This window comes from Strongylocentrotus purpuratus, unplaced genomic scaffold (assembly GCF_000002235.5).
Source record: "Strongylocentrotus purpuratus isolate Spur 01 unplaced genomic scaffold, Spur_5.0 spur5_scaffold_10, whole genome shotgun sequence".
NCBI classification, from domain to species: domain Eukaryota; kingdom Metazoa; phylum Echinodermata; class Echinoidea; order Camarodonta; family Strongylocentrotidae; genus Strongylocentrotus; species Strongylocentrotus purpuratus.
This window is the reverse complement of record NW_022145595.1, coordinates 29282041-29288173: the sequence shown is the minus strand read 5'-3', so window position 1 is coordinate 29288173 and position 6133 is coordinate 29282041. Positions and strand designations below refer to the sequence as shown.

The 6133-nt window shown below is 37.5% G+C and overlaps 1 long non-coding RNA gene across 1 annotated transcript; it reads right to left on the bottom strand.

Moving 5' to 3' along the window:
* Positions 1-1998: 1998 nt before the first annotated feature.
* LOC115921797 lies at positions 1999-4893 on the bottom strand. Its single transcript, XR_004063120.1, has 4 exons — positions 4211-4893; positions 3356-3626; positions 2397-2641; positions 1999-2048 (listed from the first exon to the last, which is right to left on the bottom strand). It is a non-coding gene; the product is annotated as an uncharacterized LOC115921797 (long non-coding RNA).
* Between the last annotated feature and the right edge of the window lie 1240 nt (positions 4894-6133).

Genomic DNA, 6133 nt, shown 5'->3' with positions numbered 1-6133 from the left:
TCTTTACTCTTCACTCTTTAACCTTCGTGATCTCCTCACAACCTTCTCAATCTTGATTTTGTTTTTGTCTCAATTTTATGGAATGACCCTAAAAGATTCAATATTGTTAGGATGTAAGGAGCTATTAGAAAATTCTACAATATCGAGAAACATCCCTGCTGCAATGGAGAGAAGGGTAAATCAAAGAGAGCATGGGACAAGATAAACAGCTGTTAAAAACATACTGAGAATTGTTGGATAATAACAAAAGACTGAAAGAGGGAATCACAACTTTCGTAGATGTTATATACACTGCAATACTAATTTGTCTATTTTTATTTTTTTTAAAGAGTTATAGAGGGAGGGGGATGTATCTATAGGAGATGGGAGGGAGTTAGTATATTCACACATGCAAGTGAGAATTTGATAGGTCATTTTGAAAAGAAAAGGGTGTGTTTGAAGGTATTTTTGTCACAAATCTGAAGTAGGGCCTACTGTATTAAATAATTTAATTTATTTAGTGGAGAATTGAGAAGAAAATCAGAAAAAAGTTTATAATATATTTAAAGACATGTAAAAGGAGTCCTATGCTACTAGACGAACAACAAAAACAACCCACAATAAAAGCAATTGTATAAGATTGAAGAGACAAACTGTAAAGATTAGCGGAGAAGGAAAAAGGATAAAAATATTACATTTCACAGAGAGTATAACCAATCCCATTAGAGACCGCACATGGGATTTACTGGGGCCGTATACCTGAAAATAGTGAACACGATATATTTTGTGTCCGATGTCATGCTACTACGTATTATGGTAACTTTGAATAATATACTAAAATCAACAAATTAAAATACTGTCTAATACTCAACTATAAATGGACAACTATTTAACCCAGCCACACATAAAGGTGTGAGGCGACTTAGATTAATGATTCCTTTTTTTCTTCAAATTGTAAGATGTCGGGAATATGCACCCCTTTAAAAGATAGGATTGAGAACAATCCGCGACAAAAAGAGAAACAGAATGGGATTAGTTATAAGTGAGTAGAACCTATATATGCATAAATTGGATATAATGTAAAAGAAATTTGAATCAAGTAATTGCAATTAGAAGCTGAGATTTAACTTTTTTGTTTCAATGGACTGGAAAAATTTTATGATCAATAATGCTTCATGATTAAAGTGGTTTTACTGTTTGAAACTTCGCATTTCTAACCCTTTTTATAAAAAGAATGTATTCTATTCAATTGAATCATTTTTTTTTTCATTTTATATTTTTATTCTTAATTTTACTTATATTTTTTAATTGGATATTTTTTAATAGTATTTCATTTTATTAGTTTGAAACCATTTTCGTATAAGATCATTAGTTGTTGGAATCTTCTTTTCTAATTCTTTTGTGCATTTTCTGATATTCCACATGAAAGTACAATCTTTCCACAAGTACCGGTACACATCCTACAAGCCAGTTTGTAATTGCAGTCTAAATTTGTTTTTGGTTTTAAAAAAATGTGGACAAAAATACTGGATACATGCTCATGTTCAAATATTAATTTTTATTTCATGCACCATTGATATTTCATGATACACAGGTAAAGTTGTCTCTAAATGGAGATAAAAGACGTTCACGTGACCCCTCCACTTTAAGCATCATGTTGGGTCTCTTCATGTTAAGATATTCAGTGGATATTTCGTGCTAATTACGAACTGGGTAATTGGACAACTCTTGCCAAGTGTAGCTCTTACAACAAGATATTTGAAATATCAGTACAACTGCTTTTATGAGAGGGATGATTGCAAAACCCAATAACTAAGACTTACAAAAGAAGACAACTTCTGAATCCTTTGTTAAAACAATATAATGTATATTTCAAAAAGATTTTCGACCAAATATTCACAAGTTCTCAACTTAGTAACCAACGTGTCAAACTCATATATATATATATACATGACTCCCATTAGGAGGTATGGGGGTAAACAGATCTGGTGAATAGGAACATATTGTCACAAGGTAGACATTGAAATACCTGCATACCAGTGTGTGCGCGTCCCACGGCGAGGCCTGATCTGTGGAATAAAGAGGTAAACAGAATGCTGTATTAGGCATCTCAAAGTAAATATGATGGGGCAGATACAATCTTAAAACTCGAAGACAAATTATGACATTTTGTTAGGTATAGTATATAGCAAGTTTATACATTCATTTCAAAATAGATTTATTTCACCTTTCGGCCCTACATTTACTAATTATAAAATAGAGGAAACATAGCAGTTGCATACTCTCCGAAATGATGAGGACATATGCAAACAGAAGCAAACATGAAGACTCACCATGTACTGCTATAATGTTATAAAAAACTAATTACTATTTCAAACATACACTGTATGAAACCTAATAATGAACAGTACACATACCTTCTTGGAAATAATTTACAGGCGGTCAAAGAAAGAGAATGGCCTCCGGCGTCTACCCCGACTGACCACACCCAGTCTTTCTTGACCACGATAGTGCAGCGGGCCTGGTTTGAGTGACCATGCACTACCCGTCTCGGCTTCCTCCCTACTACTCCTATAGAAAGGCGTTTACGTCCCGAGAACCTCAGCAGTGTTCGACCCAGTATCACCCCTCGGTCTCCCCCCTGCTGCTTCTGCGAATCAGTCTGTAGGAAAGGAGAATGAAGTGAGTTTAAAAAATCATTCATACTAAAAGGGGAAGGTCCACCCTTGTATTAAGTTGACTGTAATAAAAGCATGAAAATAAAAATATGAAAGTTACAAATTTTAAACCTGTCATCAGTGAAATATATGTGACATCATGTGAGCTCATCTCCAATTTGCTCTGTAGGCTACAGACAATTTCATAAATTTTAATTTTCTTATATATTGATGACGGAATAGATACGTATCATACAGGGGTTGCTTAAAACCATACTTGCAATGATAATACTAAGGGTGTTATTTGATTGAAACATTAATTGATTGCACCTTTAAAAATTCATCACTTAATATCATGGTGGGCTTCCCCTTTAATTTCATTATGAGCAAGATGGTTCTGTTTCAAACTTTTTAAAAATAAATTTTGAAAAATTATGTTTTCAGATAAATTAATTTTGAAAACCCCTATATCATTGTGACAAATAACGGTCAGACTATTTAGAAACCTTGGAGGATCTCAGTTCATTTTGACTCGCCGATCATTAAAAGTTGCTGCTATGTTGTAAAGTTTTGGCACATTGTCAAGTCCTTAATTAAAATTTGTGTTTGGTACATATATATTTAGATTGCTCATCTCATCTGTTTAGTTATTTTTTGTTATGGGGGTGGGAATTGTTAGAATACTAAAAATAGGAAAGCATAGAAATAAATTAACTTACCCAGGCTATTATCACACATTGCCTCGCCTCGCGGCAATCCGGGCCGACCTCCGCAGGTTCTGGTTTGCCCGATTGGCGGCACGACGTTGCTCTCTCTCAGCGGCGAGTTGAACAGCGGCGGCAGCTGCGATCTCTCGCTCTACCAGACGCGGTGACCTTCGTCTTGGGTGGAGCTGCTCACGCTCCTCCGCCCTCCTACGCTGTTCATCCTGCTGTTGGCGATTAGCAGGAACGACCTCCGCACGACCGTTCTCGCGATGCAACTTGTTGACTGTATAAACCAAACGAAAACATAAATGGGGACATGCTACATGAATGGCATTTTACAGATCACATTCAAATAGACGATTCTCCATTAATACTTTAGTATACCCCCTGTAAATGTACCAACGTACACAATCAATGATACAGCTATAGGTTTGGACGGACCGCGTTTGTGTTCCCAAAATCTCTGGTAAAGGGGTAGGCTACTTTTCACGCAACAAAGTAAGGCTGTACATACACAAAAATCTGGCCCGTATTAATTGACTTTACACACCCTGGAGATAGGTGGTGCTTTCAAAGGGAGCTAGGAACATGCATATATACGCCTATCCTAAATAACACTGAGAGGAGGGGGAGGGGGTGGGGGAGGGGAAGGCGGGGGACAGTGTAATTAGTTTCAAAATATTTTCATCATGAATCAATATTTACTCTTCCATTTTTACTATTTTTACCAATGGCAATGCGGCCCTCCCCTGGAAAATTCCGGATCTGCTAATGGTCTGGGCAAATACATATATAGTCTTTGGTCCACAAGATGCCATTTTAAAATGTAAGTTAATTGTGAGAGATTTACTTTGAATAAATGCATACCGTGTTGCGTGCAGTAGAGTTCAACGGCGTTTTCGTCTAGCGAGTGACGTCCACGCCGGCTGCAACGTCTGCCATTCCCATGAAGCCCGATATGTGCAGAGCACAGCTGGACCTCGGCTGGCTTTCTGTAAAAAAGTAAAAAAATAAAACAGGACATAGACTATTACTAGGACTAGACTACAACTTGATTGCCAATAATAGGATGCGAATATTAAGTGCATAGACCTATGTTGCAATTTAAACACATTCGATAGAGTAATTACAAAGAGTGACCCTAAATTAAATCACTTTCAACTCACTGAAGGGTCGATCCTGCGTGTATTAAGCAATCGATGGTTGGTAAATTCATTTTTAATTTAGAAAATAACTCTGTACATACTGTCGGTGCTGCCAGCATTCATCGCCTTCATCAACAGGCAGGGGTGCCTTCCTCCTACAACGCCTACCCTCCTGGGTATTCATCACACAGTTCCCGGTGAACTTGTTGCCGTAAAAGACCATTATTACACAAGTGAAATAACAGTGGTTTAAGCAAGCTAATCGAAGACGACGAATTCACGAACGAAGCAAAAGCTAAGTAAATATCTCAAAACGACTTGTCTAGGACAGAATCTAGCAGAGAATGGCAAATTTCTCGCTTCTCATCTAACACGAAACCTATTGTCATCGCGCGCGCGGTCTCTTTGAATGCATGTGTTAAATTGAAATACATCACGTGATTCGAGCAGACGAACGAATCACATTTAACATTTTCAGTGCATTCACTCATGCAAAGCATGGACCTATTACGGATGGACATTCATCGTTTTCTTAACGAACTCATTGTGATTGTCTCCGTCAATCGGGGGCGGATCAAGGCAGCCCCCGGCAGGGGAGGGGTCCAATTCGTGAGAAAATCGTTGTACCGGTCAGCAATCATTATGACACTAAGCAATACGACGACGACGAATTCAATTACGAAGCAAAAACTAAGTAAAAATCTCCAAGCGACTTGTCTAGGACAGAATCTAGCAGAGACAGGCAGATTTTTAGCTCCTCATCTTACACGAAACCTAAAATTCGATTTGCGCGGGCGGTTTCTGTGAATGCATCACGTGGTTTGAGCAGACGAACGAATCACATTCACCCACAAAGGCATTTAATAATGGCAACGGGTTCCAAAAATATATTGGTGATAACTGTCATGCTATTGAGCCCACCGTGCTAAAAATCTATTGTCATGCTAATATAATGTTGGAATTCCAGCGAACCTCGTACTTTCTATCGTCTGATTTGTAGAGGAATTGCTTGAAGCTATCGTCTTCAGCTGTTGATTGATAGAGCATTCATGTACTGGACATACTATTGTGCTCCTGCATGGGTGATCAGTAAAGTGTGCCCCGTATGACGTGAACGTCTTTCTTTCATTTTGATGGACACGCAACAATAAACCTGCAAACAAAATCGGTGTCAGAGGAGACAGTTAAAGGAAGAAGAAGAAGAAAGTGAGCAAAGTGTGATAAATATTTCTTTTTTGATATCATTAAAATCTTCAAACTATCAGACCGCATAATAGACTTACATGTATTTCCCTTATTTCGTCAATGTGCACAATCTGTTGAATTGGAATGTTGTATTGATTTGCCATGAGACAAACACAGATTCACCCTTCTATAATCCCCCAAACATCACATCACTTGTGTATTCTACCATGTGCTGATTCTACCAATAGACCGATTTGTAATTGACACATGGTACGAGTTTAAATGACCCCAATTTTCCAACAGATTTTGAGATTTGAGAATAATCGCTGCTAATGTGATAGCGGTGCGTTATGATTCCCCCTTTTGAAAAGAATACTTTCAATTGTGTAGTTACCATGCATGTCATGGAATTCACTTTTGAATACGTAATTTTCATGACCTCTATCTGTTGTAGATCGTA